The sequence below is a fragment of the Dermacentor variabilis genome, chromosome 5 (assembly GCF_050947875.1).
Source record: "Dermacentor variabilis isolate Ectoservices chromosome 5, ASM5094787v1, whole genome shotgun sequence".
Classification (NCBI taxonomy): domain Eukaryota; kingdom Metazoa; phylum Arthropoda; class Arachnida; order Ixodida; family Ixodidae; genus Dermacentor; species Dermacentor variabilis.
In genome coordinates, this window is record NC_134572.1 from 89,867,346 (window position 1) to 89,891,156 (window position 23,811).

General features: G+C 43.6%; 1 long non-coding RNA gene across 1 annotated transcript in view; it reads left to right on the top strand.

Annotated features, from left to right (window-relative positions):
- LOC142581922 (uncharacterized) overlaps positions 1-22,494 on the top strand; it is a 58,291-nt gene extending 35,797 nt beyond the window's left edge. Inside the window, exon 4 of the long non-coding RNA XR_012828322.1 lies at positions 21,354-22,494. This is a non-coding gene — a long non-coding RNA (uncharacterized LOC142581922). The remainder of the gene's footprint in view (positions 1-21,353) is intronic.
- The last annotated feature ends 1,317 nt before the right edge of the window (positions 22,495-23,811 follow it).

Sequence of the window (23,811 nt, forward strand, 5' to 3'; positions counted from 1 at the left end):
GCTAGTATGCTAGCATTTAACCAAGGGTTTTGAGGAAGGGAGAGGATTTTCTTGCATTTTTTCTTGACGGTATGTGAATCGATTAATGATAACAAAATTGCGGAGAACTGAGAAAAGGCTTCTTGCGGATCATTATTTCAAGGACAGCAGACCAGTGAGTTTTAGTCACAGATTCCAAAAAGGCATCTTTTGTTCGGTACGTAGCTGAAGTATGAAATAGTGGGTGACTGAGCCTCTGAGTTGAGGAAAACAGAGATAGAGTAATGGTCTGTTGTGTCGACATCAATGCTACCAGCCTCTGGCGGTGACGTCGTGTTGCTTAGCGCATGATCTAGTAGTGTGCCCTAATTTATCTTATTACAAAGAGTAGGTAGCATTACCAAACATTCAAAACCGTAACTCTGAAAACAGTTGCTATAAAGGGAGGAGGTAGGTGAAGTTTCATCCAGAAGGTTTACATTGATATCGCCCATAATAACTACATTCTTGTTTTCATATAATAGTTTCTCTAGGTATTGATTGAGGGCGGAACAAAAGTCAATGTAAGATTAAGACGGTGATCTGTAAATGCAACCAAATTTAAGCTGATTGTAAAAATTTCCAAAAGGGACAGGCAGCTGCTTTGGAAACTGCACGCAAACATGCAGAAAATGAGAATTCTTTGCGCAGTGACTTGATACGGGTGATCGAAGAACGCGCTGCCGCTGCAAACAAAATTAAACTGCTAAATACAAAGCTAGGAGCGTTGGAGTCACCTGTACCATCTCAACCAGCTGGGGATTCTGGAACGTGTTTGGAAACATTGCGTGACGTTTCCAATCGGTTTCCAATCAGCTGTATAAAATATCTTCTAGATGAGGAACTGCGGAAAACCGTATGCGACGATCCAACCTGCTCTTGTTTGGAATAGCAGATGAGGCTAAGGAAAACTGAGCTGCTTCACAAAAAAAAAAATGGCTGTGGCTTAGCTAAGGTTAAGCCCAGGATGCGAAGCATACTAGCCTTTATTTTAGTTGTTGAACCACTGTTTAGCCTGGTGAACTGCTGTTGCTTGGCTATATTTGGTTCGGCTAGACGAAGAAACAACTCATGCGTTACTCTGCTTCGCCTTCAAGAGTGGAACGCGACAGCGTTCCCGTCGACCCGCCAAGGGGTGTAAGACAATGCGCTACGGCGCAGCGACTACGCGCCCCGCATTGGACGCGGTGAGCGTCGAGCAACGCAGCGTTCGGCGCGGCAACGAAATGTGCGCCTGAGCAAGCGACGCACGCCTGAGCCTTAGAAACAGCTCGTTTCTAAGGCAACACCGCATTCACTAGAGGCGCTTTTGTACCGCTTTCAAGCATCGTACTCGTGGCTAAGTGGTAGCGTCTCCGTCTCACACTCCGGAGACCGTGGTTCGATTCCCACCCAGCCCATCTTGCAAGAGTTGAGCCAAAGCCACCTAGAAACAAGCGCAGCTGCTTATATACCGCCGCGACGACGCGAGCGACGGCGCGAGTTGGAGCCCCGTTTCTCCTCTGTCGTGACGTCACGGTGTCACGTGGTCAGCCTTGAAGGCGACACCGCCGCGCCTGAGGAGCTGGGTTGAGCTCTAGTAATATGCTTCGCATAAAAAAATGGCTGTGGCTTAGCTAAGGTTAAGCCCAGGATGCGAAGCATACTAGCCTTTATTTTAGTTGTTGAACCACTGTTTAGCCTGGTGAACTGCTGTTGCTTGGCTATATTTGGTTCGGCTAGACGAAGAAACAACTCATGCGTTACTCTGCTTCGCCTTCAAGAGTGGAACGCGACAGCGTTCCCGTCGACCCGCCAAGGGGTGTAAGACAATGCGCTACGGCGCAGCGACTACGCGCCCCGCATTGGACGCGGTGAGCGTCGAGCAACGCAGCGTTCGGCGCGGCAACGAAATGTGCGCCTGAGCAAGCGACGCACGCCTGAGCCTTAGAAACAGCTCGTTTCTAAGGCAACACCGCATTCACTAGAGGCGCTTTTGTACCGCTTTGAAGCATCGTACTCGTGGCTAAGTGGTAGCGTCTCCGTCTCACACTCCGGAGACCGTGGTTCGATTCCCACCCAGCCCATCTTGCAAGAGTTGAGCCAAAGCCACCTAGAAACAAGCGCAGCTGCTTATATACCGCCGCGACGACGCGAGCGACGGCGCGAGTTGGAGCCCCGTTTCTCCTCTGTCGTGACGTCACGGTGTCACGTGGTCAGCCTTGAAGGCGACACCGCCGCGCCTGAGGAGCTGGGTTGAGCTCTAGTAATATGCTTCGCATAAAAGTGATACAATTTCGCTCCGAAAATTGGGCACGGAATTGACAGCTGAGCAGTTTGAGAGGGTGCACTGATTAGGGAAGTATACGGAACGCAGGGTGAGGCCTACTATTGCGAAAATGACATTTTTTTTAAGAGAACGGCTGTATCTTGTCTTTTGCACGCAAACTAAAAGGGTCTGGTTTTTCAATTAGCGAGAATTTTTCGCCAGATAGCCGGCAGGCAAGAAAGCAGCTAATTGCTTTTGCGAAAACAGGAGCTAAGCCGTTTACGTTGCCAACCGATTGACTACGCATTGGGGAAGCCATTTATATTTTTGATTGCGCTTGCAATACAGTTGTTCCTTGTGTTAAATAGCAGCAAACCACGCTGCATGATGTGAACCGCCGGAAGTCAGAGCCATCTGTCATCGCACCATCATTATCAATCACTTTCACAAATGTCCGAAGTCTGTTGCCTAAACGCGACGATATTGCCTCATTTCTTGATGACTGCAATTCAGATATTCTTGTTCTTATTGAAACATGGCTACACCCTGAAATAACAGATAATGAAATATTTCCATATGATACCACATTTAACATTTTAATTTAACTTTAATTTTCCTTTGATCGACTGAAATAACTTATCTTCCTTTATGCTTTAGTGCTTCGTGCTTTATTGGAAACGTATTTCTCCCAAATCAGAATAACAAGCGATAGACAGAACCCTTGGTTCACCAAGTACCTTCGACGGCTAAGAAACAAGAAGAAATAGCTATACGTAACGTCAAAGCGTACAAACTCACCCGTGGTATGGTATAAATATAGCTCATTTTTGAAAGTTTACTGCTCATCTTTAAGAGAGGCTAAAGAAAAATACTACTCTCAAGATCTACCTTCACTACTTAAAAACAAACCCAAAAAATTCTGGCAGGCGATTTCATCTAATAGTGGCTCGCATCACATTTCACTATGTGATGGTAATCAAGTTCCAATCAGTGACAAGTAATGTCCAGTCGCCCTTAATGCATTTTTTCATCCATATTCAAAATAGAAGACCATTCAATCCTACCGGAAGTCACTGTTCTAGATTACCAGTACATGCAATCCATCGATGTAACAGAGGATAGTATCGCATGTCTCATAAATAACCTTAAGTTGACTACTTCTCCAGGTGTCGATAATATTACCTCAAAAATTTTTAAAGATACAGTCACGCTATCTAGCAAACTTTTATGCATTGTTTTCCAGTCGTTATTATCAGGCCAGCTTCCCTTAGACTGGAAAGTTGCAAAAGTGATACCAGTACACAAAAGTGGCAGCAAGAATTCCCCAGAAAGCTATCGTCCAATATCATTGACAAGTATTTGTTGCAAAATGCTTGAACATATCATTGCATCTCACATATATTATCATCTGGAATCAAATAATGTTTTCTTTATTAACCAACGTGGGTTTAGGAAAGGCTTGTCATGTGAGACGCAGTTACTAGAATCCACTACAGACTTGCATTTTAACATGGACCGTAATATTCAAATAGATTGCTTTTTTCTCGACTTCTCCAAAGCCTTCGACCATGTGGCTCACTGCCGTTTAATTTCCAAGTTATCCGTTCTGAAATTCGACTGCTTAACACTCTCCTGGATTCGTAACTTCCTAGAAAATCGTCGGCAATTTACAGTCGTTAATAGTTTTACGTCACCCCTTGCATATGTCAGTTCTGGTATACCGCAGGGTAGCGTACTAGGACCCTTGATTTTCTTATTTACTTCAATGATCTGCCCAATAACATCTCATTCTGCATGCGTGTTTTCGCCGATGATTGTATATTATATCGACCGATTCGCCGCCTTGATGACCATCGCATTCTTCAAGAGGACCTTCATCTCGTTACAAAATGATGTGAGGACTGGCAAATGAAACTTAGCTAATCTAAATGCCAACTAATGACATTCACACGAAAAAAATTCATAGCTTTTCCTATGATATAAACACAAATATAGTATCTCAGGCATCAGCATATAAATATCTGGGCATAAATCTTACACCAAGCCTTTACCGGGCCTTTCACATTGCAACCATATGCGCAAACGCTTACAAATCTTTTGAGTATATTCGTCGCAACTGGCGTAATTGCCCGTCTAACATCCGTAAATTAGCATTCGTATCATTTGTACGCCCTCAGCTTGAGTTCGCGTCCCCTATATGGTCTCCCTACCATGAATACTTAATCCGCATGTTAGAAGCCATCCAAAACCGAGCTAGTCGATTTATTTTCCGAAATTACAGCTACCAGTCCAGCAATACTCAAATAAAACTCAACCTTTACCTTTAATCATTCAGTAGCCCACGTGACATAGCACTCCTGTCCTCGCTCCACAGATATGTTCACCAAATGAAGCCATCAAACATGCCACAGGAACGCGCGTCTTGCACATCACGACGACTTTATAATGATTTAAGTCTCACTCGCATTTATGGCAACACAAACGCATTTAACTTCTCGGCTCTAACACGAGCGATTCGGTTATGGAATTCGCTTCCTAACAGCACTGTCGCTCAAATGAGCAATGACAAATTCAAATAACTACTGAACCTACAGTCTTCATCATAACAAATGTATTCATCTGTACATATGTCATGTCATATAATACGTGTCACATATTGGCCATGACTGTCTTTTTGTTGTTGGTATTATTGTTTCAATTTTGTTTGCTTTATGTGCTCCCGCTATGTACGTTATTTTGCGTGAGTGTTACATCGCTTTTTATGTTACTGTGAATTGTACTTTTAATTCCTTTCCTGACAATTCTTTGCATTGATTTACTGTTTTTATTTGTTACACTGTTCTGGAAGCACGTGATCACTATCAACATTGTTAGCTCTCACATTTTTTTAGCGCTCAGATATCTGTTTTTCTTGTCATTTGTTTAATGACGCCCCCCTTACTCAATGCTCCCCTTCGGACCTGTAAGGTACTTTGAAATAAATAAAGTTGGGGTAAAGCAGATATTTCGTCAATATTTTAAAAGACAGAAATAGCCTACACAGTTTGAACTTTCGGTATATATCGCCCAAAAGTAACCCCAATTTCGCCAAAATATAAAATCTCTACCTTACTTGCTTCTGACAAGCAACGTGTGCTAGTGTTACTCTTATGTTGAGACAGCCTAAAATAGATATAGTAGACAACGTTAGAAGTGACACACGCCGATAGAAAAAATTCAAGCCTGCGTTGCAATGGCATTTTAATGGCTCTCCACATTCGTCAGAGTGGTTCTCTTCTACACATATGCAGCGCAAAACAACAAAAAAAACGACACATAGAACCAGGAAGAATGCAGAGGACGGTCACAGCCAAAATTACTGGTCAACAACTCGCCCAACTCTCAACATTCGTGAAGATCGTTTTCATCAACATATCTAGGACAAGTGGCGATTACACAATGAAATTCATTAGTTCCGGTATTCGGTAATCCAACAATGTCATGCCATAAGGCTCGCCATCGTTAATTGGGTGCGGCTGATTATAATACCTTCTTATCCCTCGCCCTTAGGTTAAATACAGCCAGCTCTGCTTTCTAATATGGTAAAGCGGTCCCAAAACGCTAGGCATGATGGAAGAAGCGCAACGGGAAATCTGTTATGACGAGAACTGCCCAGCTCCCAGCTGCCAGCGCCATACACACTGGTATTGTAGTCCGTCTTTATAGGGAGTGCAATCGCAGAAGATTGACGCAAGCGTAGTTGCTCCAACCGCCTACGAGTGCATGCAGTAAGCTCCAATGGTGCAGGAAAGTCTAAGGCGCCACAAGTGGAGGAGTCTCATTACCAAAGTGCCCAAACACCCTCTGCAAAGCAAGCTGACACACCACAAATAGAAAGCGAGCACTATTGCAAAACTAGACCGCTAAATACACGTGAATTACCAGTAGCATGCATAAATTAGCACTGTAGACTTTCTAATGTGTGAATAAATGTAACAAGTGTGTCTGGTTACGTTGTCACCTGGTCCATTCAAAACGTTCAAAACGTCTCAGCTAACGAACTGTGGGCACATGCCTGCTAGAGCATACCCAATGTCTTATTTTACTCTTTCTTTTTGTCTGACGAGCTGTAGATTTATAATCGTGCTCGTAATTGCCATGTCTTCTTTTATTCCTTCCAACTGAAGTCGTGGAAAAGCCTAGACTTTTTTGCAATTTGTGCGTGCTTGCTTGGAGCAATTGTGGGAATATGAATATGCTTTTGTACTGCCAACGATAAACTTTAGGTTTGATGCACGCGTTAACAGAGCTTAACAAAGTACATGCTATGTTGAGCTAATGGTAGGTGGTAGAACAGATTTTTTTTTAATTCTAGCTGTCTTCTGTATTAGACACTTCTATGTTTGGAATAATGAACTGCTAATTGCAACCCACTGTGGCTCAAGATAGCTCAAACAGATAAGTGACAATGAGATGCTAGGAATTGAGACTCGGAAGTTATATTATGTAAACAGTTTACGTGCAGTGTGTATAAACAGGAGTGTAAACAGTGTCTACAAGAGTGTCAAGGCATCATCCGCAGCATCTCCCCAATTGCTTTGTCATAGCACTAGGCAAACATTTATCACAAGAACTGTGGAAGCAAAACTACTTCGAGGAAAGTTATATTACAGAAATTTACAAAATTTCCGGCTTATTCCGAATAAAAATTTTTATATTTACATCACTCTCTGTTTCACTGAGGTGGTTATATTTGAATGACCCTCTTCTTAGGCATCTTCCGCTAGAGCAAAGTTCAATCGCGGCATAATAGGACCGCAGAGTAACAGCGTATTTTTGTTCTCGTATCCATCGTAGAGAAGAAAAAAATTCCCAGGCAGCATTTCGTAACCAAGCTCAAAGCACAGGACAGTGTTGAAACGTTAAGGCCCGTTTCCGATAACTTTGAAGTAAAACCGGGGAGTAGAGGCTTTGTTTTTATGTAGAATCGAGCACAAAACTTTGTTGGTTCCTTCTTGCTGCATATTTCTAAGAAGTTTCCTAATCTCACGAAACTGTCCCCTCTTGCAAAAGTTTTTCTCAAGTTTTGGAATGTGCCAAAATGCATAGAGGATTGCTTTAGTGTGTCCACTGTCTTCTTTTTTCTTTATCACGCCTTTCAGCAGAACAAGCTTGCACAAAATTCTAAAGCCGAAATCAGGTCCTGTGCTTTAATATATTGTAAGACGTTACTATTTTTGAGAAGCCCTGTTCTTTGCAGGAAGAAAACGCTAAAGTAAGAACAATATTGGCGACCGTAAGCTACCAGTGAAACGCCAGCAGGTTACGTCTTGCGAAGAAAGCTTCCTCACAAGCATTCCTGTCATTCACTACCGGGTAATTATCTCGCTTCTTTTATTTATTTTGCCAGTCTTCTTTCCTTTATTTTAAAGGTGATAGGAGCCTCGCGCGTGAAGCAACAAACGATTTTTTTAAAATCATTTTCCTTCTTGTTCAAAATTGTGGGATCTCAACTTGACCCTTGTCCAAGATGAAAAAATGTTTGGTATTCCAATCGTTCTATATCAGAGAAGCGCACAAATTTAAAATTTTTTTTCACCACTGCAACAGTTCTGTATCATACATTTTTTTTCCTATGAAGTGCTGAAGTCCAGAAACTTTATTTGTTACTCGGTTATAGGCTCGTATAAGAAAAAAACATGGGTGAAAGACCGTAAGCTTACTGGTGCACTTGGTTGTAAGTCTAAAAAAGAATATCAAATTATTGATGGAGCTGAAAAGAAAAAGACCATAATTGGATAAACGCAGCCAAGGTGGTTTGGAGAATGCATTTCGTGTTCTATAATGGTTAAAAATCACAACAAAGTTAATAAGAACACCAGGAGCTCTTGAGAGAAGTTCAAATATGGGATTCTAAGAGTTCCGATGACAGTTTGCGAAATATCAACTGGTGACCAAGTTTAAGGAATGTGTCCCTGCGGGGAATAATAGAACACGCCAGAAGACAATATGGACAGAATGTTTGCTCTCTCAAATCTGGAAAGCAGAAAAAATGCAGTGCAAGAAAAAACTGTCTCGATATTTTAACGACATGCTCGAGAAAGTATGTGAAATTCGCTTTTATTTATAATAGTAGACGAGTTTTTATAATTTCAACTTTTTCCATTAGTGTTATACGTTTGCACATGCCCATGTACTAGAGAACTCGGTTATTTTCGGGGACAGAGAAGTTTTAATAATGGCTTTGTCCTAGATAAATTACTGTATTATGGCACGGAAAACGTGGAGAAGGCAGGAGATGGAAATTCAAGACGATGAGCAAAACGAGAACAAGATAAAATCGGGAGGCAGCGTTTCAACAAGCTGTGTTGTCTTTTGGAGGCGAGATATGCTTTCGTCGGCACAGCATATATAGGTGGGGTCCTCTTATAGGGGGGAGGTGTAGGGCGTGTGGGAGGGGCAACGACACTTCTCTATTTATATATTTATTCAATTTTAAAACGTTGTTTTCCCACGAGTGCCATTTTCTGCGGCTTCTTCTATTCTCTTTCAAGAGACGATAGCTCACTGACCTCTAGCGGAGCTAATAATGCCACCCCCGCCCCTCCTCATTTTTTTTGCCCCCCCCCCATGCAGACCCCTTCCACGAAAAAACACACAGCCAGCTGACGCACCGTCCTCCCTCAGATTCCTCCTTCGACGTTGAATAACGCAACTTTCTTTTTAATTCTACACCCTCGCCGCTAACACACACCCAGTCGTTTCCTCGCCCACCCGCCTTACACCTTTCCCCTTTAGAAGAACCCTACCTGTATATACTATGCCGAGGAAAGTCCACTTACCGAAACGTTGGCTCCCGATTTCACCTTGTACTCGTTTTGCTCATCGTATACTCTGGCATGTTGTTTTGTTTCCAAAGTTTTTTGCATTTGTGGTAACAGATGTTGCTTTACCTTTAAAAGGAACTTGCCTCCATAAAAAACGTATTCACTAAACAAGTTAAATATAAATAAGTTGTGTCTTGGATGCCATTACAGCGCAGTTGCACGTATTTAAATTTATGTAATGTTCATTCATTCACTCCAGTCTTGGAAATATAGCTGTTTGGTTCGCGAAGGATAGAAAAATAAATGTTAGTTCATTGCATCGCAAAAACACGACGGCATAAAAAGAGCTGGGGCCGAATTCACAAAGCTTTTTGTTCGTAACTGCTGTTTTTCATTGGCTGATCGTCTTCGCTGATAATGTCGTACGTCACAATTTCCTGGCACAAACGCTTTTAGCAGAAGAACGTTTTGTGAATACTGGCCCAGATATCTAGGTGAGGAGGAATACGAAATAAATGTTGCCGTTGCAAAAAGAACCTGTAAACGGACAATGCCTCATCAGAACGTACATTCTCAGTCGTTGCACAAAAGCAGAACAGTTAGATCCGTAGCCACGTGGTGATGTTTGAAAACACACGTTTGTGTTGATCATTGTTTTAGAAACGCATGAGTTTACACGGCATAGTGTGAATTTTATTTAAATACATTCTCCGTGCGCGTACGTTTCTTCAGGCAGGTAAGTGAACGAAAGGGTTTTCGTTACGAACACTCGTCCATTGATGCGGTGCTTATTGGCTGTTGCCACTTGCGTTCAGCAAATACTTTGAGCTTCGCTGAAAGCAAGACAGTGTACACTAAAAATAAATAAGACTGAGGGTAACAAGTAACGTAGTCACCAGGGAGCGAAGCCGACGAAGTGCACAGAAGAAAGTTTTTGCTTGCTGATCACCCAATGGCAGCCGTTTTTGCCGCTTCACTTGTCATTATGTCTGAGCGTTTGGTCAAGAATCTGAAAAGTAAGGCTTGATCAATCAATGAGCCTGCTACGTTCACACAGAATAGTTGCCGTGATACATTATATGTGATTTGCATTGTCGTACTTGTTTTTTTCTTTTTCTAAGCGTACAAAGCTTGGTAGTCTATTTGCTGCAGTCAATAAAGGATCATGGATTCGCCTAAGAAATAGCGCCAGTGGTTCTGTAAAGCATGTAAACAACTACAATGATTGCCCCTCTTGAGCGGTGACACTTTAGGCTTCGTGTTCGCTGTGTAGATGCCAATGCAGCTTCCGGCGATGGGGAATGACTTTTAACTTTTGCCAAGAAAGATCAATCCGAGACCGATCCGGCTCTCGTAGCCTAGTTTTCTGGCCACTTAAGCGGAAAAGTGCTAGGATTTCTCAGGGCTCTCTCGATTTTCGCCCACTTCGACCCCAAATGTGAACGTAGCCTCAGGCTTTCTTCACACTTCGGAAGCGAAGCGACCGCGAAAACTCCAAAGCGGGCGGAAATTATTTTCCACACATGTCCAAGATGTTCACAATTTTTTTGCCAATGCCGCAAATCTGCGTATCGCGCGCACATTTGTCCGCGTGGTGTCAGTCGGCAAAACATGATTTCAAGCAGTACAGGTTCATTCATAGATCCTTGGTCGTCAAGTTGAGTGATTATATGGAGTGATTGCGTGCAACTTTGCCCGCACTGATTTTAAGCGAAGAAATTAAATAAATAGTTTGAATTCATTTGAGATTTCCTTTTTTGGGGATACACGAGTAGCTCGAGAAGCGGACGCCACGGAAGCGGCGGTGGTGAATTCGCCCGGCAGTGCAGAAGCCAGAAGTTAGGGCAGGACAACTCTTTGGTGTTGCACCTTCTGATATTACTAAGTGCGTCGCCAATCTTCATCCAAATATCACTTTTGTGGAATCTGCGTTTTTACAGGAGGGGAGTTTATTGGTTTATCAAGGAGTAATTTGACATTTGGCGCTGGCTACCACTCGCAGGTTTAGCTCCAGTAGATAAACATAAGTACGCCAGAAAGTGGGCGGGAAAACGGCGCCGGGGTAGCTGAATTAGTAAGAACATCGCACGCGTAATGCGAAGACGTGGGTTCATGCCCCACCTGCGGCCAGTTGATTTTTCATCCACTTTTATTTCCCTTAATTTGTCAGTTATTTATTTCAAGTAAGAAGTACCTGTGATTTCCCCTATGCTGTCCTTGGTGTCTTTGTTGGCTTAGGATACGTATAATAAAAGAACGGTACCTCGCTTTCCTTTCTTCTCGTCCACTGTGACAGTTAACTTGCACGAATCACAGCCTGGCGAGTCCGCGCGTCGTATGCGATGCAAATACGGTCGCGTTAACACAACGCCATACTAACAATGGCGCTACATTGAAAATCACGCAAAAAAAAAAAATTGGAGAACACTTAAGCGTTCCCTTTACGAGCGGAACGCGATAGCATTTAAAGATCCCTGACTGCGTCTCACTCTTCCCGGCAACTGTACCTGACGTAACAAAGATGTTTACCAGGGAACTCTGGCAGTGAACACAATGCACGAAGGCAAGGTTTCTGGTTGAAACGCGGCCTCTTGCGTAGGCCGCGATGTGGTGGAAGTGAGCGCCATCTGGAGGTGTTGCAAAGAACCGGGTGCATCGTTTGAAGCCCTGCGACATTTGCGCGCGCACAGGCGCGCGCGAATCTTGGACGGTATTGCCGCTCTACGAATCGGTAGAAACTCTGGAAAAGGGGTCTGTGTTTTGAGTTTCCCCGTAAGAGAATTATGTTTTCTTGTATATTCAAATTACATTCCAACGCTATCATGTCTGTAGGTGGCGCGCAAGTAGCACTTTACAATTCTGACATATTTTACCTTGAGAAATGCAAATAGGTAAGTAACTTACTTGTGCTACATGGAGGGCCTGCATGGCTGAATAGGGCTGGAAACAATTTTGCCGAAACGGTGGCTAATGCAGGACTCCGACGCCGGATTTTCTGCCATACGGGGCCCTTAATGCACTCGCGTTGATATGGCGTTTGCTTACAAACTTCATTTCATTTTTATTCCTTAAAGACCCCGTAACGGGGTATTACATAAGCGGTGGGTTACACAGAAATAAGCAGAAACCATGTGTTAATCTATGGTGAAAGGTGATTGGTGACGGTTTCTATGAAGGTGGATGGACAAGGGGTGGCAGCGGTGTCGCCCGGAAGGCCATTCCAGTCAGCAGCTGTACGAGGAAAAAATGACGTAGAAAAGGTAACGGTGCGTGCACGTGGGCGCGCGACTTGAAGAGGATGAGCAGTGCGATTAGATAAGCGTGTTGGTGGATCAATGTATGGCGGGATACCCACCGAGCTATGAAAAAGTTTATAGAATAAAGAAAGACTGGCGATACGGCGGTGACATGAGAGAAGGGGTAAATTAGATTCTAATTTTAGTGATGACACACTCAAATCATAAGAATATGAACGACGAATGAATCTAGTGGCACGGTTTTGAAGTGACTCGAGGGCGTCTTGAATATAAACTTGTCGCGGGTTCCAAATTGGTGAAGCATATTCCAATTTTGTTCACACGAGGGTTTTATAAGCTATCAATTTGCGTTATCAATTTGCGTCAGGTGCGTTATGTAGATGACGTCGCAAAAATCCAAGTGTTTTATTTGCAGATGATATGACGTTAGTGACGTGCAATGCCCAAGAAAGGTCATGGCATAAAGTGACTCCCAGATACATAAACGATTGAACTGCTTCGACAGGAATGCTGCTAATCGCACAAGAGAAAACAAGTGGAAAGCGGCGTCGGTTGAAAGATAAGGTTTTGCATTTGTGAGGGTTAAGTTGCATTAGCCAATCATCGCACCATTGCTTTACATGGTTAAGATCACTTTCATGGCAAGATCACAGTCATGGGCAAACATTCGGATATTACAAGATACATGAGTTGGTAGGTCGTTATATAATGTATATAAGGAATAAAATCGGGCCAAGGACGGACCCTTGCAGAACGCCTGATGTTACTGGAAAGGAAGTAGAGGTAGCATTGTTCACAAAAACAGCCTGAGAGCCGTTATTTAGAAATTCACAGATCCAATTTATGATGTCGGGGTGAAGATTTAACAGTGAACGTTTGAGTAGAAGGCGCTTATGGGGTACTTTATCAAACGATTTCGCGAAGTCCAGAAAAATGGCGTCAGTCTGAAAATTGCAATCTAATTTTGCATGCAAGTTGTGCGCAAACATGGCCAGTTGAGTTTCGCACGAAAAACCCCTGAGAAATCCATGCTGCGCAGGATTGAAGAAATTATTCGAATCGAGAAAGTCCATGATATGTGTGTAAATGACATGCTCCATGATTTTGCACAGGATTCTGGTTAAAGAAATGGGTCGGTAGTTTAACGGTGATTCCCTGATACCTGACTTGAAGACTGGAATGACCTTTCCGTATTTCCAATCGGCAGGAAGCTGGCCCGTGGAAAGTGACTGTGAGTACAGTAAACACAAAAATGATGCACAAATGTTTTGAGTGTTCCTTAGAAATTTTGAGTTAAGGTTATCAATCCCAGCTGATGAAGATAGTTTAGGTTTGTCAATTATGGCAGAAATTCCTGATGCGACAAAGAAAATTGGCGACATAAGAGTTCCAAAGACACTGGATTGTACAGGGGGTGGCACATCGGTTTCTTTACTAAATACGGATGAAAAGGATGTATTAAACATATTATCACATTCAAAGTCGGTGGCCACTTCACCTGCTTCTTTCGTAATTAAGAGCGACAGTGCATGCGTGGTTTATGTTTATAACCTGCCCGAATTTTCTTGGGTTGGTAGTCAGCATTTTCGGCAAATCAGCGTGGAAAAAAAGAATGCTTAGCGTTGCGAATTGCCATTAGGTATGTTTTTCAGCTGTATAATATTTCAGCCGCGCGTTTTCATTATCCCGCAGCTTGGCAGAGCGGAAGAGGCGTTTTTTCGTGTTTTCTAGTCGTTTAAGCGTTTTAGTAAACCATGGTTTTTGAGAGCAGGCATGGAAACTAAATTTAGGGATGAATTTTTCGACTAATATATCTATTTTATCTTTAAATAAGGTCCAGTTTTCATGCACTGGACGACAATGAAAATTTTCTTGGAATATTGGAAGAAAATGACTTAGTTAGTTATTTACAGCGGTGTAATTTACCTTGTCGTAGAGTCGTATGGTCTTTTTGGTGGTTTGTCGTTTTAGTGGAGTAATTATAAAGTCGGCTTAAACTACCTCGTGGTCACTTATTTCTAGCAAGTATGAGATGGATTTTATGGCGTCAGGGATACTGGTTAGTATTAAGTCTCAAATGCTTTCACCATCTTGGGTTACACGGGTTGGTTTGGATATGATTTGAGTAAGGTTAAAGTTAAGGCAAACATTTATAAACTCGATTGCCTCACTATGGCATCCTCCGTCAACAGTTAGGTTAGGCCAATCAATGTTTGGAAAATTAGTCACCAAACAAGATAATATGTGTATTAGGGTGCTTGGTTGAAAGTTCACTTAGTGCGGAATTAAGTTTGCGAGGGAAATCAGGCTTTCTTTATGGGGGTCTGTAGCACACGCCAAGTAAAGCGGATTGTGGTGTAGTTTGATATTTTATCCATAGAATCTCGAGATCGGATGAAAGATCAATCAATGTGGATGGTAGTTCCTGGCTAACCGCTATGAGCACTCCTCCCCCCTTTCTGCCATCGCTGTCCTTGCGGAATACTTGAAAATTCGGCAAGTCAGCCATGATCTCGTGATCAGTGACGTCACTATTAAGCCATGTTTCTGCTAATACGAGTAAGTTGCTGCTTGAGGATGAAACAAGATTAGAGACGAGTTCACGTTTTGAAATAAAGCTGCGAATATTCGTAAAAATTGCGGAAAGATATAGGGTAGTTTGCGGTGCTGATTGGGGTGTGTTTGAGGATAACTGACATCGTGGTGATTGCTACGTTAGTTTCTTTACTGTCTGGGAGGATTCATCAAATACGTAACGTTTTGAACCAATGAACAATGTTTCGAAGCTCAACTTAAATGCTGTATATTTTGTTTTGGCGAAGGTTACTAGATGCTTTCGGGCATGCATGACTGAGGATGAGAAATCTTCACCGACGCTGTAATTTGTGTCTTTGAATTTCTTTCCTTCCGATAAAATCGACTGTTTGACTTTAAGTGAGTTCAATTTTACGATCAAAGGCCGGACGCGATCAGGCGAATGGCGTCCAAGGCGGTGTGCGCGTTCTATATGTGAAGGATTGGTTGTTAGTTGAACGTTTTCGCTGATGTCACGAACGACTATTGCTTCAGAATCGGCGAAGGATTCTTTAGAATTGGGATCATGAATGCCATAAAATATCAGATTGTTTCTGGGCGAGGGGTTCTCGCTGTCGTCTATACGGGATTCAAAGTCATGATACTGGCGGGTTATTCTCGCGCTTAAAGTTTTGAGGTCATCTAATTCAGTGCGCATGCTTGAGAGCCGACTGTAATGTGCTTCAAGGTCAGTCAAACGCTTGCATATGTCAGTCAGTGTCACGTCCGTAGATAGCAGGTGATCTTTAACAGTCTGAAGTTCGAAGATTGGTTTGGCCTGCGGACACAATTAGTTCAGCGAGCACAGAATCCAGCGTGGGTCCTGGGTTAGTTTCAATATCCCCTGACAAAAGTATTTAAGAACGGATCACTAGCGAACATTCAACAATAATAACAACGCAGCACTGCGGGCTCGGCAGCTGTACTAAGAAGTAATTGCTTTATTTTTTACAAAACAGAACCTGCGCGTTACCAACCTGCATGGTAATGACGAACGGATTAGTAGACTGTGCTTTCACACAGCTACCGAGCCCACAGAGCGGCGCAGATGGGTGGCACACTCTTTTATGGCGGCTGAGGGTGAAGTTTGTTTCGTCGGGATTGGCCAGGCTGGATCGAAGGTTGAGACATCTGGTGGCGGGACAGTAACATGCAGATTAGTCAGTGGATGGCGCCAGTTGTGACAGTCATCTTCGATGTAGATGGGGGCGGGATTCGGTGCACGGACGGCGTAAGCAGGCAGGAGAGCCACCAGGAGCGTGCTGGCGACGACCGTTAGTGTCTGCATGGTAAAGATGAACGGATTAGTAGACTGCTTTCACACAGCTACCGAGCCCACAAATGCAGTAGCACAGTTGAACCGTAGGTATAGCCAATGCATGAATTACAATCTCGGAAAAGGTGGCTAATCTGAACCTAAAATGGTTACTTTTCCTTTCGGTTTTGCTTCGGAGTGCAAAAAAAGAAACATTCAGGTTGCGTTCCTAAGGTTACAATTTCCGTTACATATCCCGGGTCGAGCAAAGCTGTGTTTTTTTTTGTTGAGTTCCGGTTTGATGCCCTGCTTATCATGTGATGGCCTCGTGCCATATATATATATATATATATATATATATATATATATATATATATATATATATATATATATATATGACTATATATATAGACTATATATATAGATAAGGGCTATAGACTTTCGTAATTTTACGTGGTTACCGTGCGAGGTCAGCTAGACAGAATAAAGTGGGTAGGGTAGCCGAACAATGCTCTCACATATAAACGCAGTGGTTCTAATAAGAGGCTAGCAGCTACAAATGGCAGAAAATCTAGAACAGGCAGAAGTAGCTATTTCAGTATACGAGCGGCACTGACTGGTGAATAATTCAAGGAATTGAATTGCCAACAGAGCGCATCACGTGATGCTGCAGTGGCGGTGGCACACAGGCACCTATGCGTCTCTGCGATCCACTGAGCTCCATCGACGATCGACAGACAGGTCGTACGAGAAAATCGTTGAATCCTCAACCTTCTCCTCTCTTCCAAACTAAGAAATGAAGCAAGAGGTGGCCCAGTATACGGTGTTAGGCGACCCGCGAAATACTGAGAGGAAATTTTGGAGTAAACTCGCTGGCTAGTCGTCATGGCTGTAAGGCCTTGCAAAGACACAGGGGGAAGGGTGGTGGTAACTAACGTGCTTTTGATGTATCGTTGGGCCCTTACAAAAGACACACGTATTTTTTTTTCCATTTTTGCTCGTTTTCGTCTCTTCTTATTTTTTTTTAACATCGCTGGTTTATTCCATTTTCCCACTGGCTGTCCTTTTCATTTCAAGCCATATTTCGTTTTTCCTATTATTTGCATTACCCATTTTGGAACACCAAGGGGTTATCATAAGCTTCCCTTTATAAAATTGGTATCATAATTTTCTCGGCACTGAAACTTAGCCTTTCATTTTACGGCTGCCATCACATTCCTCCATCGGCCCTGAAGAGCTATTCCCAGATTTAGATGTGACTGAGGCCAAGGGAAAAACACCATACCTTGAATCTGTTCAGAATATACAATGTTATCAGCCACTCCATCGGGTAGATTTGGAAACGCCGCTATATGTTCCCATTCCAACAAGCCTGGTAAGACCCTCGAACGATGCTTCGAGACGCGATGAGAACGTGAGGTGCTGGCACGAAATGATCAGCCAGGTTGCGCGGCACGGTGCGAGCCAGGGTAAAAACGATGTGTCAAGGGGTGCCAATTTAGGAAAATTACCTTGTTGTATGTAGGTCTGCCACATCTAGCAAGATCGGCAACTCAGATAGCGCCCGGGGGATCTCCTACACTGTCCCAGATTACTTGCAGCTGCCCTGCTTTGGAGGGAGAAATGTGCAATGAAGCCTTATGGCGCCTATTGTCTTGTGTTTTTTTTAAATTATTTTTGCCTCATTTCTTTCGTAGTCAGCATTCTGGATAGGCAACGCCATTAAGCTTTCTTGAGTAAGTGGGTTACTTTCCATACTCGCGAAGGGCACCCTGGGACATACTTGCTTTTCAACGCGGCTCTTATTGCAGACTGCGCTGTTACCAACGTAAAACATCCCTCCCCCACTTTTTTTTCGTTTTGCTCACATACCCCCGTTAGCCACTAAAAGCAAGATCTCTATGGAAGTAGAAAAAGCAACCATCTCCTCATCTTCCTTGCTGTAAAAGCGCTTTTTATTGGTCTAAACACAAAAACGGAGATAGCCATCGTATGGTAATTGTCTTGTTGATGCTGCATCCGAGATTTTCACTTCTACTGGCGATACTCGAACGACACTCCAGGGGGGCTTTTCATTGCCTGTGACCACACAGTATAGTGCACTAAATTCGTGAGAATTTTCGTTAACGTTGACGAAAACAATCAACGTAAACCATTTCCTTGAATTTATGCAAGCATCTCATTTTATACCCGGCATGAATATTATATGTCATCGTAGCTTTTAGATTATTACTGAAATAATCAAAAGCAACGTAGCCGATTGGTTACCAAACGGCTGAGGAGGTTAATATATGACCCCCTTACGTTGTGTGTACCTATTTTATTTATGCTTATGTAAACCTTCCACGGACAGCTGAACTACCTACTTTCCTTCAGCGCCTAAAGCCTGTTTCACATGCAAGCGAAAATGCTCGCGAATCCTACCGCCGCGCCGCAGAAATCTGTTTCGAGCGGCGGCGGCGGCACTAGCGGCGGGAGCGGCGAGGTTCGGGCAAGTTGGAATTTCATCGCAGCGGCAGAGCGGCAGCACCGCTTCCGAACGGCCCGCTTCGACACGTGACCTGTGGAGGACTAGTGCGGGAAAGCCTGCGCATAGGACGGTGTTTATTTACTTGCTACACGGGGTACGGGCAACATGCCCAGAGAGCTTTTCAACGAATTGTAAATTGCTAAGCGCAGGATATGTATTCATAAAATAAAAATTTGAGAGGCAGGGACAAAGCAATGCTTATGTTGGTAGTCGCAAACTACCGAAACTGGCTTAAAGTCCCGTGCTTTTTGCCAGCAGCACTGCTATTCGCTGCGGCGGAAAACGCGCGGCGGCAATGCATGTGAAACGAAACCTCGCGAAAAGCTTCGCAGCGACGCGCCGCTGTTGGCTCCGTTCGCTCAATCGTTTGCATGTGAAACAGGCTTAAATGTGTGCGCGCGTGCGTTCGTGTGTGTGTGTTGTGTGTGTTTGTGGGGTCTCTCGTGGTGCGCTCACGTGCAGTGGCCTTTCTTGTAGGGGAATTCCTAAAATGCTGACGGGGCACTCTTTTACATCCAATACCTGTCTTCCATGGCCAAAAATATCAGCCACAAAGCTTAGGGAGACTGTAATAAAACAATAATGGTGCAGTTTGAGCCACGTCAAAGCGTAAGCGTATGCCGGGCATTTTGCAGAGCAAACAGGCGCGGGACGATAGATGAAAAGCAAGAAAGGAAAGAGAAGCACCAAAACTTGGCTGTATCGTTTTGGAGTCAGTCATTAATGCTGCCACTTCAGGCTCCTGTACATATTGGCTGCGTGAACGACAGCGTTGCTATATTATGCAAGAACCTTGATATCTTGATAATTCCAGCACAATGTATCCCATATGCAGAATGCAGCTTTTTGATCACAAGACAAGGACGAAGAAGAGGCTCAGACACACGAGCGCAGACGTACATTGTTTTCAATGCAGTTTCATTATATGCAGTTTCGCGCCCTTCTGGAACCTTGAAATTGTGGGCGCCTATAACAAGGCTTCTTTTTCGTTTGTTTTATTGTCATAACAACTACACTCCTGGTGCGGTTAAGCCTACGGCGTTGGCGACACCACCGACGTGATGCTCCTTATAAAGTACAAGTGCAATAACAACGCGACTGCGAGCCGTCTGGTGTGAGTGCGGGTAAATGCGTGCGAGAGTGAGCAGAGGATGGTGGCTCGACCTCGCGCACGCAAAGGAGGAAGATAGGGTGAAAGCCCGCCGTCTTCCATTGCCTGCAAGGCACCTGGAAGCGTTTTACTGCGGCTGCGGCTGCCAAGGGTGCGGCCGCAATATCCCTATCTTCAAAGCTATCTGCGGTGGGCACAGAGCCTAGGTGCGCCCAGGGCTGATGGCTTCATGTGGTCTCTTTTCGCTGCTTAGCTTGCGTTGAAACAAGAGGTAGCACGAAGGGTATTTTGCTCGCTGCTGCAATCACTCTTGCTCACGCCAGCGTGCTGACAGTGAGTGCCCATGCTCGTCGAGTGATATGTGTTCATGTTTGCCTGTGTGTGCGTTACACCGTGATTAATTCAGTTAGCAAGCAAAAGTTTACAAATATATGCGAGTGATTAAACTGCTATCCGTACTACGTATGGCAGTTTAATATTTTCCTATTGAAATCTATGCTTCGCCTTTCAGGGGAAACTGCGACTATTTTAAAAAGCGAAGCTTTTTTGCGCAAACCTGCTCGAGTTTTGTTACTATGGGAGTTCTGGCCTGGCTTTTCCTTTGACGAATATTCCAACCAATCACAGCGGAGAGCACGCTCCGGGCATGCCGCTGGGTTCCTTGCAGGAACCACCGACGCTCGCTTCCGAGCATCCGTGGTTACGTCCGCCCCGGCCTTGCGGATGAAAGAAAACGAAGAACCAGAAAGTTCCTCTTCGCGCATCCCCGCTGCAGAGTAATGAGGAAGTGAACGCTTCTTACAGATAGAATTTATTCGAATTGCGCTACATGCGTATGCTCATGCTGCTTTTGAAACCATGATGCGTTCAAGGTATCGGTCTCGCTCGCTAGTAGTCAGCAGCTGCGCCTAACAAAAGGCTCGATATAATTTGTGCGTGCGTGCGTGTGTGTGTGTTTGTACTCGTGTTTCAACGCATTATGCACTCACACGAAGGTTCTCTGTATATAGATTCCAAATCATTTGATCTGCAGTTTTTTCATCGCTGCAAATTATTTTAGGTTTACGTACTATGGTATACATTAAAAATGTCGGAAGCAGACATAGTATGGGTATGTCAACGATATAAAATAATTGTATGACTGAAAGGATATAGTATAACGTGTAGCGCATACTTAGTTATTAGGCAGTGCGCTACCGCAGGAAGTATACTGCATGCGGTAGCGCACTGCCTAATAACTTTCATGAAAACGACCGTATATATGCGGTCACTTTCATGAAAGTCTAAAATGCAGACCGCATAGATCAGAGAGAAATATAAAGCATTCTGCACGTAGTCGGCGGAAGTCATCCAAAGAAAACAAACGACAGGTTGCAAAAAAATAACGCTAGAAATGAAATACATATAGTGCAAGAAAGCTGCCGATAGTGGAAATTTGTACCAGGAACGGCATGCGCGGATTGACCGTGGAGTGAGCCCTTTCAATTTTGCTTCCCCAGCGCTTGGTGACACTGAGGTTAATTATGTCCTTATATTTCTCTTGACCTATCACAGCCGGGGAAGGTCAAATACAGCGCACGGCGGCAGTAGGCGGCAGGCGACCTAAGCCAGAACAGGCAGCCACCTTCAGCGCAGCTCCATGGCAAGTGCTGAATGACGCCCTCCATGAATGCAGCCGTGAACGCGGCCACCGCAGCAGCGTCACCGATTCCCGACTTATTCTACTTTTGCGCTCACACCGCCGCCTGCGCCATATGCCGTGCATCGACGAGGACTTTGGACTGACAGAAGGAATGGACGCTGATGCTGACAAAGAGAAGAGAGCCACAAGGCGGATCAACTTATCACTGCGTCAAACCCCAAGCAAAACAACACCCTTTCGGTCTCCACACTGGTGCTACATGCTACACGCGGCAAGGGCAATCCTGCAGAGCAGAAAGTGCTCGGGCTGCGTTGCCGTGAGTGCGCGTTTACGATTTGCCTTTTAAGTTCTGTGAGCGCGGAGAACTCGTGCACACCGTGCCCCTGTGTAATATAGGCGCGCCCCTCGTAACGAAACTCTAAAATCAGAGCGTTTGAATTGTCAAATTGTAGGATCGAGTCATAGAAGTACACTTTCAAGGCAACTGGGCCCCTCTCGGACGCTTCTGGTTGGAGTCTCCATGCCATAGTGTGATGCCGTTTGCTAGCTCATAAGATTCTCTGCGTGGACGATTTGTTTTCAAGCACTTTGCCTACCCGGTGATCATTACTAATTCCAAGCAGACCAATTTTGGAGACCAATTAATGACAAAAATATGGATGAAATGACAACTTGCTGCTGGTGGGGAACGATCCCACGTCTTGGCATTGCGCATGAGATGCTCCACTTTCATATCCATTATTTATACTTTTTTAATTGATTAGGTAAGTACAAGTGATTTCCCCCATGTTTTCATTGGTGTCTTTGCTGGCCTCTCAGGATATCGTTATTAAAAATCACGCCTCTTGGTTAAACCAATTTCTTCTCGTTGTTCCGCAGGAGGTCTTACCCATAAAATTCTCTATATTGCTATACATCCCATAAGAAAAATTTTAATACCATTCTTCCCAGCGTAACGAAAGCAAGCATGATGATAGGACTTCTTTCCGCCCTCTGTGATTTAGTTATTCTTCTTACATTTATTAATAGTTGTACCAATGAGCAGATTTTCATTGTAACCTGATGGCTGAATAAAATTGAACGTATCCAAAACTGGACGGACTTTGTATGAGTCAGTTCAGTTCGTAGTTGCCCGAAAAACGGTAAGGCCCAGAAAAATATTGATTCTGCACAGACGAAAACGTTATCTGTAAAGGGCTTGATCTTCGCATACATTACTCCCCGTACACGTTCTGACACCAATTTACTTAAGATATACACGAATTACCCCAGAAATATTTTCTAGGAAAAATAAAAAAATGGTAAAGAAAATGACTCAGGAAAATATTGATTCTGCAAGGCCGAAAAAGTTGTCTCAAAAGGGCTTGTTCTTCGCATAAGACACTCCCCGTAAACGTTCTGAGACCTATTTACGCGATATATACACGAATAACCCATGAATAATTTTCTCGAAAAAAATGAAACCATGGTAAGGCTATAGCCCAGGAAAATATTGATTCAGAAAGGCCGAAAAAGTTATCTCTAAAGGGCTTGTTCTTCGCATATGACACTCCCTGTACATGTTCTGACACCAATTTGCGCGAGATATACACGAATTAAACCAGAATAATTTTCTCGGAAAAATGAAAAAAATGGTAAGCCTATAGCCCAGGAAAATATTGATTGTGCAAGGCCAAAAAAGTTCTCTCTAAAGCGCTTGTTCTTCGCATAAGACACTCCCCATAAAAGTTCTGACACCAATTTATGCGATATATAAAGGAATTATCCAAGAATAATTTTCTCAGAAAAATGAAAAAATGGTAAGCCTATAGCCCAGGAAAATATTGGTTCTGCAAGGCCAAAAAAGTTATCTTTAAAGGGCTTCTTCTTCGCATAAGACACTCCCCGTAAGCGTTCTGACACCAATTTACGCGATATATATAGGAATTATCCAACAATAATTTTCTCGGAAAAATGAAAAAATGGTAATCCTATAAGCCCAGGAAAACATTGATTCTGCAATGCCAAAGAAGTTCTCTTTGAAGTGCTTGTTTTTCGCATAAGACACTCCCCGTACACGTCTTGACACCAATTCACGCGATATATACACAAATTAGCCCAGAATAATTTTCTCGAAAAAATGAAAAAATGGTAACCTATAGCCCAGGAAAACATTGATTCTGCAAGGCCAAAAAAGTTCTCTTTGAAGGGCTTGTTTTTCGCATAAAACACTCCCCGTACACGTTCTGACACCAATTTACGCGATATATACACGAATTAGCCCAGAATATTTTTCTCGGAAAAATGAAAAAATGGTAAGCCTATAGCCCAGGAAAATACTGATTCTGCAAGGCCGAAAAAGTTCTTTCTAAAGGGCTTGTTCTTCGCATA